We start from the raw sequence: 18,645 nt of genomic DNA on the forward strand, positions 1-18,645 counted from the left end.
CTTTGTGTATTGTATTGGAGCAGGGGATAGCTCCTTTGTTCCCAAACACTGTCTGTTAATATGCAAAACTGTCTTTCCAGCCAGGGACCTGGCAACTCCTTGTAAAAGAAAAGCAAAATACTGCGGATACTGGAAATCTGAAACAAAAACAAGAAATGCTGGAATCTCTCAGCAGGTCTGGCAGCATCTGTGGAAAGAGAAGCAGAGTTAACGTTTCGGGTCAGTGACCGAAAGAAGGGTCCGAAGAGGGGTCACTGACCCGAAACGTTAACTCTGCTTCTCTTTCCACAGATGCTGCCAGACCTGCTGAGTGATTCCAGCATTTCTTGTTGTTGTCCTTGTAAAAGACCCTCTCTTCTTCCCAACAACAATTTGAAATTTAATGTCCACGTGGTGAAATTAATATGCCTCATTCTTAGCAGGTGGAGGCGTGCATGACACAAAGGACTGAGCCAAAGCATCAATCTGTAGGTAGTAGGGCTGTTTAGCCTTGGAAGTTTATGGATCTATGTAAGATACTAAATGGTACAGAAAAGATAAATTCCAGAGAATTACTTCAAAGTAAACCATGACAATAGGACAAGGGGCACTAATTCAAAAAGGCAAGAATTGATGTCAGGAATGATATCTCCACACAAAGAATAATCAACACTTAGAATAGACTATCAGGATTACTGAGATTAATGTTGGGTGAAGAAACCATTATTGGATTGATGAGGTAAAATGGGCCAAATGGCCTTCCTCATTTGTATTCATAATGTAATCTTGATTTAAAAGGGATGCTGAGTCTTTTGTCAAAAGTAACTCTCAAGAGGAGGCTTGGAGTGTCAACAGAGGGAGGCCAATGGTAAGGACTGCAGAGTCAGAAAAGCACTCTTCCTTCTCCTGGCTTCACAGGAATGTTTTTTAAAAGCACTTACTTTTTGGTGGTGGTCCATGTTTAGGCGACAGTGATTACTTTGGAATTCTAATAGAGCACGCCCAGCTCCTGCTCCTATAAAATGAAATCAATTTCTACAACGAACCTAAAGTATGCATTAGGCCTCTCATTTACATATTTTAAAAAATTTGTTTCATGGGATGTGCGCATCGCTGGCAAGGACAGCATTTGTTGCCCTTGACAAGGTGGTGGTGAGCCGCCTTCTTGAACCACTGGAGTCCATCTGGTGCAGGTACACCCACAGTGCTGTAAGGAAGGGAGATTATGTGGTCAAACACAAGAGCATAAGAAATAGGACCAGGAGAAGGCCATACGGCTCCTTAAGCCTGCTCCGCCATTCAATAAAATCATGGCTGATTGTCAACCTCAACTCCACATTCCCATCCAAACCACACATCCCTTGTTTCCTTTAGAGTCCAAAAGTCTCTCGATCACATACTTGAATATGCTTATCGACTGAGCATCCACAACTCTCTTGGATGGAAAATTTTAAAGATTCACAGCCCCCTGAGTGAAGAAATTTCTCCCAGTCCTAAATGGTCGATTCCTTATCCCAAGATTATGTCCCCTAGTTCTAGATCCCCAGCCAGGGGAAAGAGTGTCTCAGAATCTACCCTGTCAAGCCCACTAAAAATTTTATACTTTTCAATTAAATCAGCTCTCATTCTTCTAAACTCAAAACAGTACAGACCCCATTGTACGTTATCATCTCATTGCTGTTTGTGGGATCTTGCTTTACACAAAAATGGCTGCTGTATATGTCTATATAACACATCAACTATGACTGTACTTCAAAGCATTCATTGTATGTAAAGTGTGATCTTTCTTTCTTTGGCCTCCTTGTCTCGAGAGACAATGGGTAAGCGCCTAGAGGTGGCCAGTGGTTTGTGGAGCAGCACTTGGAGTGGCTATAAAGGCCAATTCTAGAGTGACAAACTCTTCCATAGGCGCTGCAGATAAAATAGGTTGTCGGGGCTGTTACACAGTTGACTCTCTCCTTGCACTTTTGTCTTTATTCTTGCCAACTGCTAACTCTCTTCGACTCGCCACTCTTTAGCCCTGCCTTTATGGCTGCCCGCCAGCTCTGGCGATCACTGGCAACTGACTCCCATGACTTGTGTTCAATGTAATAGGACTTCATGTTGCGTTTGCAGACGTCTTTAAAGCAGAGACATGAAAGGCTGGTGGGTCTGATACCAGTGACGAGCTCGCTGTACAATGCGTCCTTGGGGATCCTGCCATCTTCCATGCGGCTCACATGGCCAAGCCATCTCAAGCGCTGCTGGTTCAGTCAGGTGTATATGCAAGGGATGTTGGCCGCCTCGAGGACTTCTGCATTGGAGATACGGTTCTGCCACCTGATGCCAAGGATTCTCTGGAGGCAGCGAAGATGGAATGAGTTGAAACGCTGCTCTTGGCTGACATACGTTGTCCAGGCCTCGCTGCCGTCGAGCAAGGTACTGAGAACACAGGCTTGAAACACTCGGACTTTTGTGTTCCGTGTCAGTGCGCCATTTTCCCACACCCTCTTGGCCAGTCTGGACATAGCAGCGGACGCCTTTCCCATGCGCTTGTTGTTTCTGCATCGAGATACTGGTGGTAGTTGAGCCTAGGTAGGTGAACTCTTGAATCACTTCCAGCGCGTGGTTACCGATATTGATGGATGGAGCATTTCTCACATCCTGTTCCATGATGTTCATTTTCTTGAGGCTGATGGTTAGGCCAAATTCGTTGCAGGCAGCGGCAATTCTGTCGATGAGTCTCTGCAGACACTCTTCTGTGTGGGATGTTAATGCAGCATCGTCAGCAAAGAGGAGTTCCCTGATGAGGACTTTCCGTACTTTGGTCTTTGCTCTAAGCCGGACAAGGTTGAACAACCTGCCATCTGATCTTGTGTGGAGGAAAATTCCTTCTTCTGAAGACTTGAATGCATGTGAGAGCAGCAGTGAGAAGAAGATCCCAAACAGTGTAGCTGCGAGAACACAACCCTGTTTCATGCCACTCAGGATAGGAAAGGGGTCTGATGAGGCACCGCTTTGCTGAATTGTGCCTTTCATATTGTCATGGAATGAGGTGATGATACTTGGTAGCTTTGGTGGACATCCGATCTTTTCTAGTAGTCTGAAGAGACCACGTCTGCTGACGAGGTCAAAGGCTTTGGTGAGATCTATGAAAGCAACGTAAAGGGGCATCTGTTGTTCGCAGCATTTCTCCTGTAGCTGGCGAAGGGAGAACAGCATATCAATGGTCGATCTCTCTGCTCGAAAGCCACACTGTGCCTCAGGATAGACACGCTCAGCCAGCTTCTGGAGTCTGTTTAAAACGACTCGAGCGAAGACTTTCCCCACTATGCTGAGCAGGGAGATTCCACGGTAGTTGTTGCAGTCACCCCGGTCACCTCTGTTTTTATAGAGGGTGATGATATTGGCATCGCGCAAGTCCTGTGGTACTGCTCCCTCGTCCCAGCACAGGCAAAGCAGTTCATGGAGTGCTGAGAGTATAGCAGGCTTGGCACTCTTGATTATTTCAGGGGTAATGCCGTCCTTCCCAGGGGCTTTAACACTGGCTAGAGAATCAATGGCATCACTGAGTTCCGATTTTGTTGGCTGTTCATCCAGCTCATCCATGACTGGCAGAGTTTGGGCTGCATTGAGGGCGGTATCAGTGACAACAATTTCCCTGGAGTACAGTTCTAGGTAGTGCTAGGTAATGTGATAAAGTACTATATAAAAGCAAGTTATTTTTTTTCTGTCATACCTAAATAAATGTTTTCTACACATTGTTGCAGCTATTTATCCAAGTATCTACCAATAGTTAACTTTCCATTGGACTTATACAGCAATGACAGCATTCAGCCTTGAATCTAATGTCAGACTCCTGAAGACTATGGGCGAGATTTTATCCACCTTGCGCCTTTTGCGACAGCGGAACTGGAAGTGGGCGACATGCGATTAGAATTGAAAATCAAAGTCCGGTGGAACCCGTCGTCATTCAGAGAAGCATCTGCTACGGCAAGGCTATAAATAATCCTTCAGTACAATCATGGAGTTTCATCAGCGCGTCCATTTGTCTTCAGACCGAGTATTCTAGGTTTATTCTAGGTTCAGTTCTGAAGAAGGAGCACTGACCTGAAACGTTAACTCTGCTTCTCTCTCCACAGATGCTGCCAGACCTGCTGAGTATTTCCAGCATTTCTTGTTTTTATTTCAGATTTCCAGCATCTGCAGTATTTTGCTTTTATATTAGAGTATTATAGGTGGTTGCCCTTCGAATTAGTATAGTACTTTGCCCACACTCACCCATCTTTACATTTCAGCTACATTGTCACCATCCCCCTTTGTATTTGTCAGGATTTTGTCATCACCAACACCAACATGTCAGCCAGTCGGCAGAAACTAGCCCCACGATTCAGTGGTGCCTACTTGCAGGTGCTCCTCCAGGCCGTCAGGGAAAGGCGGAAGGTCCTTATTCCTGCCGCTGGTATCAGAAGACCCTCCCACCTGACCACAGCGGTCTGGGCAGAGATGACAGAGGAGATGTCAAACTGTGGGGTTCAACGAAGAACCTGGGCAGAGTGTAGGAAACGTGTCAATAACCTGCTCAGATCAGCGGGGGTACGTGATGAGGCCGAATCTTAACAAATGATATCTCGTGGGATCCTCAAAACTTTATGTCTATCAATGGGCATCAATGCCAGACGGGTGAATATGTACCACATAGCAATTGTGTCCAGAGAATGCGGAAGTCTGGAGTCTGGTTACGCTTGGATACTGCGTGCGACTGACAGGTCAGAATGAGTGATGGGGATGCATGCAGACAAGGGGTGTTAGGTGTCACTTGACATGTCAGTAAATCAGCACTTTCTCATGCAGGACAAACAGACGCACAATCTGCTGGAGTGCAACACGACAGGGGGTGGCGTTCCAGATCTTAGACTCCTGACCCCAGCAGAGGAGGAGGTGTTCCAGATAGCAGGAAAGGAGGGAAGAAGAGCCATTGCAGATGGCGAGGATTGTCTAGGCGTAAGGAGGAAGAGCCAACCTTACTGTCGATGCCATATAGGCAGACAGGAGGACTGCGCGACAAAGTGATGCGCTCATGCTGTGATGATGCTTAATGTGCTTTGGTTTGTTCTCCATTGCAGGTGCCTACAATCGCATGACAATAAGCCAGCAAACTTTTGGCTCCGCCTCTGGGGCAGTTGAAGCCATTGCCCCGGAGGGTGCACCATCACCTCTCTGATTCCACCGCCAGCGCAGTTACATCCACATGGTCCGCAGGGGGTTTTCACGTGGAATCAAGGTGATAATCTGGTGGGCATGGCACAGACATGTCCCAGCAGCTGAGGGAGAATGTTGCAGCCGGGTCTCCTGACATTCAGAGGTCTGCTGGGGCCCAGGCCCCTGTTGAACCCCACGCTGATGATGGTCCTCTGGCCGAGAAGAAGTCTGCTGGAAATGCAGTGAATATATGGGAAAATACAGAGGTCATGCACAGCTATGCACATGAAATGTCCCAGGCATGCAAGCATATGGCTTCCTCCATGGAGAGGATGGCAACCACCCTGGAGAGCCAGGTTGAGCAATTGACCCGTATGCGCTCTGACTTGCATTCCATCATTGTAGCCATGGGCTCCGTGCAGCAGTCGCTAAGCAACAGAGGGACAAAACAGGTGACTCTTCCCCTCATGAAAACAGGCAGGTGCCATCGTGCACTCAGATGGAGGAGGAGAACATGCCAGCTGCCCCAGGGCCTTCCTCTCAGGATGCGCCCAGGGCGAGCAGCGTCTCCTCTTCCCCTTGACATTGACCCCCTTACCTCCAGCAGGCAAGGCCAAGGGGGGATACCCCTGCACCACTGCTGGAGACCCCCAGTCAGATGGAACCCTCAAGGCCCCATTCCTCCAGTGGTCACTCGCCATGGTTATCCTGGGCAGCACGACAGCACAATGAGTAGACAGCCTCCACTTCAGCTGTTGATGTCAGGGTTGCACCAAGGCATAGTGGGAGAAAGCATTGCCCCTAGTATAGGTAGGTGGTAGGGGAATGTAGGGACAGGTGGGGATGTGGTATGAATATGGGATTCGTGTAGAATTAATATAAATGGGTGGTTGATGGTCGGCACAGACTTGGTGGGCCGAAGGGCCTGTTTCAGTGCTGTATCTCTATAAAAAAAAAAGCTTAAACCTAAGGAATTATGAGCACGAAGGTGACACAGGTGGCCAAATTAACAATATTACACAGGTAAATCGTTCACAATATATTTTTCGTGATTGGTTACTGTGTACGTTTTCGTCATTTCTTGAAACTTGCCTAGTTAGAGAGCTTAATGTATAGGCACACCTCATGACTGGCACACTTTGATGCTTACAAAGGAGGAACGGTCATGGCCTTTATTGTTGAAAATTTTTGCTTTGTGCGGTCATTCTTCACTGATTGTTAGTTTGAGTGTGCAGTTTGCACTCGTCATAGCTTCATATGGAGGCTCAGCTGGCCCTCCCTTCAACGCCCTGCAAAAGAGTTTGTCCAAGTCTACTCACAACTCGGAGATGTTAGATGGTGCTGGTGCACTCATAGTAATGTTATGGTTCTGATTGAGTGACCTGCCCCCCCTACCTAATCATACTGCTACCTGTGACTGTGACTGTTCTCTCTGCCAGCCAGCACCCTTAGTTCGCCCCACAGGACCCCAACGTTGACAGGACTGACCCCTCCCTTTAGACCCATCATGCATCTCATCTTCATCATCTGCTCCAACACACACACCCACCCCCCACCCCCCCCCCACCCCCACTCCACAACCAGAACACTAGGCCACTCCCTCCTCCGCAGCTCTAGGCACTGAAACTCCATGCTCTCTAACCTCCCCCTCACAACACAATTCGCCCTTGCTGGTCCCAAGCCTGGAGCCAAACATCCATTCCAATTTGTCTTTCCTTGTGACAAAGAGTTCAAGAAAGAAAGCCACTGACCTCAGACTGGTGCACTCTACCTTTAAACAAACATGAACAGGGTGCAATGAGATTCCTGTGTGTTGCTGGCTGAATCTGGCAGGTAGGACTTAATTTCAATTAATTACAAGGTAATGAGTATTCATGGTAGGCAAATATATTAAAAGTTGGAACCCGCGACAGGATGGCGTGTGGCCCGACTCACCACAAAAACGCTGCTAACTTCATCTATAACTTTGAACTCTCCGTCAGGAAGTCGAAATGTCAACTCCTGCCTAATTAAATCACCCCACCCGCCACAAAACCCGCTCTTGCAGGCCTTATAAAATTTCCCTCCTCCCCCATATGTGTAACTCAGTTCTCCCATTTCCTGGATATATTGGAATAATGGAATATTGAGCTTTTATTGCACGATGATAGTTGTGTTTGAAAGTGCTGAACCTTCTTAACGGAGAAGCAACCTGCCCATTCTGAGTACATTTTCTAAGAATAACTAGAAAAACAGGTTTCACCATTTTGAAGAGATAAAAGTAAACAATGCATTTTCTGAAAATGGGGCAGTTTGCCTGGGTGTGGTCTGGGAGGACTCACTAATCATTACACATCGGTCCCCATTGTCTTTTTTTCCCAAAAATATTCTTTATTCATAAAAATATGCAAAAAATACATACAAAACACTTCAAAACAGCACCAAGTTGACATTCCAAAAAGTGCAAAGGAAATCAGTTTTCTTCGATACAGGAGTGAGTTGCCTCACAAGCCTTCCATTCCATTTTACCTGCCATGTACATTTTACAGCAACACCATATTCGGTGTATACAGCCCAAGGGGTTTCCCATGGGTCCAGCCCCTCAGTTCACTTTGGTGGGAGGACATTACACAATGGTCTTTCCCCATTGAGCCTTTGCAGCGGCTGCTCCAAGCTTTAGTGCATCCCTCAGCACGTAGTCCTGGACCTTGGAATGCGCCAGTCTGCAACACTCGGTCGTGGACAATTCTTTGCGCTGGAAGATCAGCAAGTCTCAGGCAGACCAAAGAGCGTCTTTCAGCTTGGAATTGATGGTCTTCCAGCAGCAGTCGATGTTTATCTCGGTGTGCGTCCCTGGGAACAGCCCAAAGAGCACAGACTCCTGTGTTACAGAGCTGCTTGGGATGAACCTCGATAAAAATCACTGCATCTCTTTCCACACCTGCTTTGCAAAGACACATTCCAGAAGGAGGTGGGCAATTGGCTCCTGCCCACCACAGCCACCTCGAGGGCATGCAGGAAGGATCTGACGGTGGGCCATTCTCACCACCAGCCAAGCTATGTCTTGGTGCTTGTTTGAAAGTTCTGGTGCTGAGACCTTCTGCCAAATGACTTTGGCAGTCTGCTCGAGGAACCATCCGACAGGATCCGCCATCTCCTTTTCCCATAGGGCCTTGAGGACATTTCTTGCAGACCACTGCCTGATGGATTGGTGGTCAAAGGTGTGTTCCCGCAGAAACTTTCCCACGAAGGATAGGTGGTATGGCATGGTCCAACTAGATGGAGCATTCCGTGGCAAAATAACCAGACCCATCCTTCGCAACACCAAGGACAGATAGAACCTCAGCACGTAGTGACACTTGGTGTTTGCGTACTGGGGCTCTATGCACAGCTTGATGCAGCCGCACACGACGGTGGTCATCAGGATGAGGGCAACGTTGGGTACATTTTTCCCGCCCTTATCCAGAGGTTTGAACATCGTGTCCCTCCATACCCGGTCCATTTTGGATCTCCAGATAAAGTGGAAAATGGCTCGGGTGACCACCACGGCGCAGGAGTCAAGTATGGGCCAGACCTGCGCCACATACAGCAATAACGTGAGCGCCTTGCACCTGATGACCAGGTTCTTACCCACAATGGAGAGGGATCACTGTTCCCACATGCTCAGTTTATGGTGTACCCTGGCCACTTGCTCCTTCCAGGTTTTGGCACACGCCCCGGCCCTTCGAACCATATCCCCAGCACCATCAGGTAGTCTGACCTGACGGTGAAGGGGACAAAGGATCGGTCGGCCCAGTTCCCAAAGAACATGGCCTCACTCTTGCCATGGTTAACTTTGGCTCCCGAGGCTAGTTCGAGCTGGTTGCAGATGCTCATCAGTCTGCGAATGGACAGCGGATCTGAGCAGAAGACAGCGACATCGTCCATGTACAGGGAGGCTTTTACCTGAGTGCCTCCACTGCTTGGGATTGTCACCGCTTTTCTGCCCTCATCCTTCCTAATGGACTGAGCAAAAGTTTCGATACAGCAAACAAACAAGTCAGGGGAGAGAGGACAGCCTGCCTCGCCCCAGGTTGGATCGGGAAACTTTCTGATTCCCACCCATTGATTGAGACTGCGCTACTGATGTTTGTGTAGAGCAGTTTGATCCAATTGCAGATTCCCCTCCCAAACCCCATTTTGGAGAGCACGTCCATCATGTAGTTGTGCGATATCCTGTCAAAAGCCTTCTCCTGGTCCAAGCTGATGAGGCAGGTGTCTACCCTCCTGTCCCATATATAGGCGATCGTATCCCTGAGTAGCGCAAGACTATCAGACATCTTCCTGCCGGGTACACTACAGGTCTGATCGGGGTGGATCACCAACTCCAGAGCAGACTTGACCCAACTGGCGATGACTTTGGACAGAATCTTGTAGTCAACATTAAGCAGTGAGATGGGCCGTCAATTGCTGATTTCCGCCCTGTCCCCGTTCCACTTGTAGATGAGGGTGATGATGCCTTTCCTCATGGATTCTGACATGCTGCCGGCCAGAAGCATACTCTCGTATACTTCCTGCAGGTCTGGGCTGACCCAGAACCACAGAATCGAATACAACTCAACCGGTAAGCCGTCGCTTCCGGGAGTTTTACTCGTCTTGAAGGACCTTACGGCATTTGTCAGCTCATCCAGAGTTAGCAGTTTGTCCAGTCTCTCCCTCATGCTGTTATCTAAGACCTTCGTGATAGATGACAGGAAGGACTGGGAAGCCGTGCTGTCCGTGGGCTTCACGTCGCACAGCCCCAGCATAAAAGGATTTGCTGATCCTTAGTATGTCGGACTGCGAAGACGTTACCGTGCCATCCTCTTCCTTCATGCTGCTGATCATAGAGCTCTCTCTGTGTACCTTTTGGAAGAAGTAACGTGAGCACATCTCATCCTGCTCAACGGAGCAGACTCTGGACTGGAAGATGATCTTGGAGGCCTTCGTGGCAAAGAGCCACCCCTTGGGGATCCTCCTCGACCTCGACCCCCATCGATTGCAGCCGGAGCAGATTTTGCATTCTTTTCTGGAGTCGGGACATTCCCTCTGTCTCTCTTTCTCCCTCTAAACACCTTTGAAGATAAAGAACCTCTTGATATTCTCCTTGATCGCCTCCCACCAGTGCACCAGAGACTCAAAGAGGGGTTTCACGGTCCTCCAACCTTTGCAATCCATTTTGAGTTCCTCAACGTTCTCTGGGGTTAGCAGTGTAGCATTGAGCTTCCATGTCCCCCTGCCAACCCGCTGGCCGTCCTGTAAGTGACAGTCAGCCAGTAAGAGGCAGTGGTCAGAGAAGAACACCAGCTTGACATCGGTGGATCTGACCGTGACAGCACGGAACAAAAACAGGAAGTCAATCCTGATACGGGCAGAGCCATCCGGTCTTGACCAGGTGTATCTACGCTGCGCTCCGTCTGCAGGGTTGCTGAAGACGTCGTGCAGCTTGGCATTTTTTACTGGTTCTATCAGGAATCAGGACATAGCTTGCTGTTTGCAGTTTGCTGTTGTCCCTGCCAGATCATCCAGCTGCATTAATGATTCAGTTGAAGTCACCGCCTAGACTGACCGGTCTGGATGTTGCCAGCAGCAGTGGGAGCTGCCGGAGGACCGTCAGTCACTCGTTGCATTTAGCCAGGGCGTACGTGTTGATCAACAGGAGTGGAGCATTTTTGTACATTACATCTACTACGAGGATATGGCCACCTACCATCTCCTTAACTTCGGAGATGATGAGGTTGCCTCCCCGCAGCAGAATACCCGGCCAGAGGAACAGGAATCATTACCCCCTGACCAGATCGATGACCAGTGGGACCACCATCACGACCATTGCCTGTAGGTGCTGAGGTGTGGTATTCAACACTCCTGCAGAAACAGCAGGTTGGCTTTGATCTTGGCGAGGTTGTCTAAAGTTGAAACACATTGCGTAGTGGATTTAATGCTATGCACGTTAAGTGAAGAAATCTTTATACCCATTTTAAAGTTAGTTATTGCTTCCCACACCAGTTGTCCTTGCTAGTCCCAGTCTTTGGATATGTTCCTGCACACCCATAGTGTAGGCAAGCTGTTTCTCATTCGTTGGGCTCAGAAACCCCTCCGGGTTTCTCACGGGGGGTTTGTTCCACTGGGGTGACATCGGGGGTGGGGGGGTCTTGTAGGCAGCAAGGCTTGGGCTGTCCTCTGCTATTAGTGTCTTTCCCCTCTGTTCCTCCTCAAAGACATCACTGCTCCCGGCTTCCCAGAGCTGGAGTGCGCCAGACTCTTCGTTACTCTCGGTGTCTCTGAGCTGGGGTGCACTGGGCATGTCACTGGGTTTGGCACTTTGGGTTTGGGGCGTGCTGGGCCCATCACAGCTTCCAGTGCCCTGGAGCTGGAGGGCTTTATCTTCCAGCTCCTTTGAGTTCTGCTGCTTCTTTTGCAGGTGCCGTTGTTCTGGCCCTTCCTCATCCAGTGAGGGGGAGCTGCCGTAGTCCGTCTCAGATGGTAGCTTTCCCCCGATAGCGAAGCTGGAGGGAGGGTGGATGATGGCTCCGTTGGCATCGACCTTCAAGGACACCTTGACTTGCCGCTTGCTGGTCCAAATCCCAAATGGGTCCTTGACATCGGTGCTGCTGCCGGCCACCTCGATGTACCTGGCGAAGGTGAGTACATCCATGACAGGACATGGGGGTTATAGAGGTGAATTGTCACCACCCGGTCACGTTGCGACGGCAGCGTGAAGAGTGGCTCCACTGTGAGGATCGACAGCAGCGCCTGGTTTCCCTTCTCCTTGAACACCTTCAGGAACTTGATGCATCCCGTCACGTTCTTGAACGTCATGTCAAAAAATCCACTGCTGGGGAAATACTGCTGGCAGAAGATGTCCGCAGCTTGGAATCCACAGCAATCAGTAAGGATTTTCTTAATGAATAAGGTACGGTCAACAGGTGCACCTCCTTCATTATCCTTCACCACCAACCGAACAGTGGTACGCACCCCCTGGCCTGAAGCTCTAGAATTGGTTACAGCCATTTTACGCAAAATCTACCTGGAACAGGATCATGGTTTCTTCCCCTGCCAGGTGAGTATCATCAGTCCCATTGTCTGACTGTAAGTGTAGCATTTATTCTTTTCATGTCGAGTGAGAGCACCTCGATTTGTCCTTGGTTTCTGCATCTGTGATTTCCCATTTCAGTAGAGGTGCCTCGCAAGCTCTCAGCTGAGGAACTTGCTTTGCCAAATTATTTATTTGGTAATACAGCATTAGCATTGCTTTAAAATATTTTAAAAACTGGATGTAACAATAACAGAATGTTATGATGATGTGGATTGCCTAATTTAGTGGTGTAATGTTTTTGTATATAATGCTAATGACATAATGACATGATGATGTAATGATGTGATAATGTGATGGCATAAATAAACACTTCAATGAACTGGCCATGCGTGGTGTCCATTTTCTCTGCTAGTGCCACCCGAATACATTAAACAAAATGGCAACAAGAAAGAGATAATAGTCTGGAAATATAGGCAGCAAACAGCAACAGGGACTGCAGTGAACAGGATCAACCAGTTCCCGCTGACCTACCTGCTCGGACGGTGGAGATTTTGGCTGGATTGTGCGAAGCCTGAGCCTCAAATTGTCTCCTGAGTTAAATGGGATACCGCAGGGTCTGAATGTGTGCCGGATTCAAAGTGCTCATTTGGGTAAGAGAATATCTTTAATCAGACTAGACTGGCTTTAGGTATTACTGTTATGGATAGCCACAGTAAAGTGTTTACTGGATTACAGTGAATTTGCAAACAGGAGAATGTGGCTGTGCCTATGGGGTATATCAGAAGGCTAGGAACATATGAGAGGGCTCAAGAACCAGTCTGTTCGTATATTGAAACAATGGACATGTTTTTCGGAGCTAATAATATTTTTGAACTTGAGGGTTATAGTGAAGATGTCAAGGTTCAGAATAAGGACTACAGCGATTCAAGCAGGCAGCTCACCATGACCTTCTCAAGGGCAATTAAGAATGGGCAATAAATGCTGGCCTAGCCAGTGATGCTCATATCCCATGAATTAATAATAAAAAGAAAAATTCTTAAGCACAAGAAAACAATTTTGCTAGCGGAAATTGGCCTGGAAGTGTATGGCACGCGAACAACCCTTCCTGCTCCAAAAAAGGCAAAAGAGGTGTCATTCAAAACAATCACCAAGTTGGAGGAACATTTCAACCCTAAGTCACTAGAGATAACAGAAATCTACAAATTTGGAATCAGAAATCAGAAAAGTAGTGAAACAGTTGGTGAGTACATTGTGGCACTGCCTGTGTGGAGTTTGCAAGTTTTCCCTGTGTCTGTGTGGGTTTCCTCCGGGTGCTCCGGTTTCCTCCCACATGCCAAAGACTTGCAGGTTGATAGGTAAATTGGCCATTATAAATTGCCCCTAGTATAGGTAGGTGGTAGGGAAATATAGGGACAGGTGGGGATGTGGTAGGAATATGGGATTAGTGTAGGATTAGTATAAATGGGTGGTTGATGGTCGGCACAGACTCGGTGGGCCGAAGGGCCTGTTTCAGTGCTGTATCTCTAAAAAAAAAATTTATCACAACATTGCAACTTTGGCACATTCTTAGTGCATTACGAGACAGATTTTCATGTGGATTGGTGGATGAAAGAATCCAATCAAAGTTACAAAACACACAAAATCTTATATTTGAGCTAGTATGTAAGATTTCTCTTTCGATGGAGATGGCATCAAAGAAAGCTCAGGAATTTCATTCAATATCAGTGACTAGTACAGCTCTGTCCCCAGTCTGAAGTCTTCCGCCAAGCCCAAAGTGGAGAGACCTAGTCAGAAGGTGATAGCAATTTAGTGTATTTTTATCTCTGTAAAGGCACCCACATGGCACAAGTATGTCAGTACAGAAATGCCAAGTGCATTAATTACCAGAAGAAAGGCCATATTACAACTGCTTGATGAGTGAAAGCCAAAGCAGGAAAGGGAACTCATTCCAGTGGTAATGGAAAACAATAACATCACAAGTCTGGAGGTCACTATCTTGAAGTGAATATAGAGTGCTTAAGCAAAGAGGAGCTAGGGCTGTACAGCATTTATGCCACTAGCAATCAGTCAAATGACAGAGACTTTTATACAAAGGTGTTAGTAAATCAACAGTATATCAACAACCGCATCGATACGGCTGCATGCTGCTCTATTATGAGTAGAGACACAGATGAGAGCACATTCAGTGATGTACCTCTAATTGACAGCACAGTGCAGTTGAAAATTTACTCCGGCGAGGTGTTAGAAACATGCGGAAAAATGGAGTGCGATGTCCAATATCAGGTCAAGTGCCTCAAGTTACCCAATGTCGTAGCGAAATAGGTCAACAAAACAATGTCAATGGTCAAAGACTGGCTTTGTAAGCTGAAGTTAGACTGGAAGCATGTTTTCCAAATTGAGATGACCAAGAAGCTTAATCAGCTATTGGATAGTCATTGAACCATCCAAGATTCTGAAGGGGCTGGCTAGGGTAAACACTGAGAGATTGTTTCCACTGATCAAGGAATCTAAAACACAGGGCCACAGTCTCAGGATAGGGGATTGATCATTTAGGACTGAGATGAGGAGAAATTACTTTACTCAAAGGGTTGTGAATCTTTGGAATTCTCCACCCCAGAGGATTGTGGATGCCCCATCATTGAATATGTTTAAGGCTGAGATGGACAAATTTTTGGTCTCTCAGGGAATCAAAGGATATGGCAAGCAGGTAAGGAAAGTGGAGTTGAAGCCTAAGATCAGCCATGATCGTATTGAATGGCAGAGCAGGCTCGATAGGTTATATGTTCTCCTCCTGCTCCTATTTCTTGTGTTCTTGTGTTACAGCAACATTTTTGAGAACAGCTATGAAGGCATAATTGATGTGAAAGTGTACATTTGAATCAAGCCTGTTGCAAAACCAGTATATTGCAAGGCTAGGCTGGTTTCTTAGGCTCTCAAACCCAGGTTGAAGAGGAGCTAAAGAAGTTAGAAAGAAATGCCATGCCAGTGAAAACTGATCACTGTGATTGGGCAGCCCCAATTGTACTAGTTCCCAAGCCAGACAAAACCATAATTTGTGGGGACTACAAAGTCACAATCAACAAGGCAGTGGATGATGAGCAGTATCTACTACCGACCTCTCAAGATTTTTATGCAGAGTTAGTGGGATCCAAGCTATTCACAAAGTTGGATCTGTTCCATGCTTATGGATCGAGAGAGTCAGCAGCATCTCATGATAAACACACTCATGGGGTTATACTCAGGGGTCGGCAATGGGTCTGTACATGGACACCAGTGTCCATGGTAAAGATATTGAAGTCTGTGACTGGTAATTGCAGAGATGAGAAAATTCCCATGGGCTTCTTCTTTACAACCAGACTGATATTAAAAAATCACAAGTCAGTTTCACAAATGACAGCTGACAGGTGCAAGAAGTGGAAACAACTGGTTTCTGAACTTCGACAGCTTCAGGGTTTACTGGCGGGTTCCAAGTTTTTGTAAATGCCCACCGGAAAACCCAGAATCTGGCCGAAGTTCAGCAACTACTGTTCCTGCTCTCAGCAATGGTCAGGGGGGAGGGGCAGAATACAGAGAGGGGGAGGATAGAGAGAGAGAGGGAGAGCGAGGGGGGAGAGAGAGAGAGAGGGACAGAGAGGGATGTGGGGAAGAGAGGCAGAGAGATAGACTGAGAGGGAGAGAGAGAGGGGGAAAGAGAGAGAGAGAGGGGGACACAAAGAGAGACAGTGAGAGAAATGGGACAAAGAGAGAGAGAGGGACAGAGAGAGGGTGGGCAGAGAGAGAGAGGGGGGCCAAGAGAGAGAGGGACAGAGAGAGAGGGGGGACAGAGAGAGCGGGAAAGACACAGAGAGGGGGAAACATAGAGAGGGAGATGTCATGGGGGGAATGACAGGGAGAGAGGAGGGAACAACACTGAGAGGGGGGATAACATAGAGAGGTGGGAACACAGAGAGAGGGGAAGAAAAAGAGGGGGGGACAGAGAGAGGGAGTGGGAGAGAGAGAAGCAGACAGACAGACAGAGTGAGAGAAGGGAGAGAGAGTGAAGTCAAGATGACTCCTGACAGATGAACATCTATCCAGAATAACCCACATCGCTAGAACAAGTGTGCGGGCAGACATTGACTACTTGTACAAGGGAAAAAAATGCTAGGTGTCTCACTAAATCAATGTACAACATAGTGATCAGAAAGTAAGTCAATAAATTCGTCTTCTCAGTTCAAGCTTCTTCACAAAAATGTACATTTTTGTTGTTTTGATTAACAGTAAGCTAAATTTATAATGCCTTTAACTTTCTGAAATTGTCTTGGCTGCCCCCTATGTAAGACAAAAATTGTAATGTGGCTCCCCACGCGAAACGGTTAGACACCCCTCTCTCTCTTTGGCCCCCCTTCTCTCTGACCCCCCTCTATCCCTGTCTCCCCCTCTCCCCCCCTGCTCTGTCGCTCCCCATGCTCTCAGTCCCCCTCTCTCTCTGTCCCTCTCCCCTACTCCCGAGCAGCTAGTTTATTTTAAAACACAAGTTTAAAGTCTTGTGTATGTAAACTCATTTTAAAATGGCAAAAGTTACTTAAAGAATGTCTTGATTTCTATGCTCTGGCATGCATTACTTTCACACGGGACACATGCTCAGCGATATATTGAAAGTTGCTATACTTCTACTTCTGTATAAATGTCACAATTCTGCTGCTATCTATTTGGAATCATATTGTTCTAGAACTTGTATTGAGGGGAAAACAGGCAAGAAAATCCAAAGATTGTCCAGACGTCAGTATTGTACGTTCCTCATGAATGCAAGAGTACGATGTAAAGAGGCTAAGTGATACTGGCACAAACGGGATGCTGCTGACCCATATACAATAGTTAGTAAATACAATGTAACAGACAGCTTTAATAAACTTTAATCTATGAGGAACTGTCCACAATTCCTTAACAAAATCCATGCTGCATTTGCAGTTTTAAAAACTGTCAGGGAAGACATAATACAAATTTATTACATTTCAATGACCATGTTAGAAACAGACATTAACTTTTTTGCTGCATATTGGATTAAAGGACAAGTTTTACAAGTGTGTCAAAGATCAGTAACTGCAATGTGCATCACTTACTATCAGGTTTGAGGGCAGGTAACTTGAGTGGCCAACGTCATTTGAAAGTTGTTTGTATCATATAATTACATTACGTTAAAATGTAACTTTGCTAACAGGTAAGAGATTTGGCTTCAACATAAATTAGTTAGTCTGGAGTACGATCTTACAGATAGTGACTACGCATTTTATAACTGAATAATAGATGCCGTAACAACTGCTTAACTTTTTGCAGAAAAGCTTTTCATTAATAATTATCTTGTCAGAGCTGAAGTAGAATCGACAGTGATAGACACATAGAGACATAAGTAAATTTAAGGGAATCACATTATTTGAGGAACTGAAGGGCACTCTTTATTTGTAATTGTGTTTATCTAATTTTGTCACTAGCTTTGGTGGGTAAATGACATTTTGTTTATCAGAGATGCTGTTGTTTCGGTATTTTAGAATCCAGGACCTAGTTTAACAGCCTGTCAAGATGAATAAACTTGTCTTGGCTACCTACAATTAATCTCTCTGTCCCTTCCTGTACCACTTTGTTTTTCTGTTTTACATGACTTTTCTGATGTGCTATCTGCTCCATCTGATAAAATTCTCCTGATTTGGAGATCACTGCCCTATTGTTGGCTGCCCTGTCTTTAGACACATATTACAAGCAGGTGGAGAAGTTGCACAAACATTGACCATCATAGGTTAAATTGTCTTGTGACAATAGCAGTGTTAGAAATGGTCCATTTTCCTATTGCTGATTTTTCTACTGCCTCACCTCAATAAGCACAATAACAATCCTCTCCTTGAGTTTTATGGCTTATTGGATGAATTTGCACTCCAGATACAGTGTGAATCCACAGAGATCATCCAATAAGGTCCATCTACCACCCCATGACATGGTGACTTGGTTTATTCTGTCAGCAAATATATTTTGCATTGGCATTACATACTATTTTGCTTGCCAGCTAGCTAATATCATTGTGCTGCTCTCCATTGATGTGTGTATACTTAGCTACTTTATTTATAGGGAGGAATGTGTTTTAAATCGGACTGTGTTTTGATGGCATTAGATTGGCTATGCACTTTATATGCAGATTTATTGCCCATGTCCTTGGCTGAGTCAATAATTTTGTCAAATGTCTGTGATGCAACATGTCAGTGCCTATCCCTGGTTTACTCCTACACAAAGCAGACCTATGGTGTGAAGTCTTCTCAAAAAAATTTCCAAGCGACAATGGATGGGATTTTGCAAGGAGCGCTGCATTGCTTATGTAATCAGGATGATGGGCTGGATTTGAACAAGCCCTTGACATCATGATCCATGGCAAGGGAGGTGCATAAAGATGGCTGCGGATGAGGCTCACCCTGGACCTTGACGCT

Source organism: Heterodontus francisci, chromosome 8, assembly GCF_036365525.1.
Source record: "Heterodontus francisci isolate sHetFra1 chromosome 8, sHetFra1.hap1, whole genome shotgun sequence".
In the NCBI taxonomy this organism is placed as follows: domain Eukaryota; kingdom Metazoa; phylum Chordata; class Chondrichthyes; order Heterodontiformes; family Heterodontidae; genus Heterodontus; species Heterodontus francisci.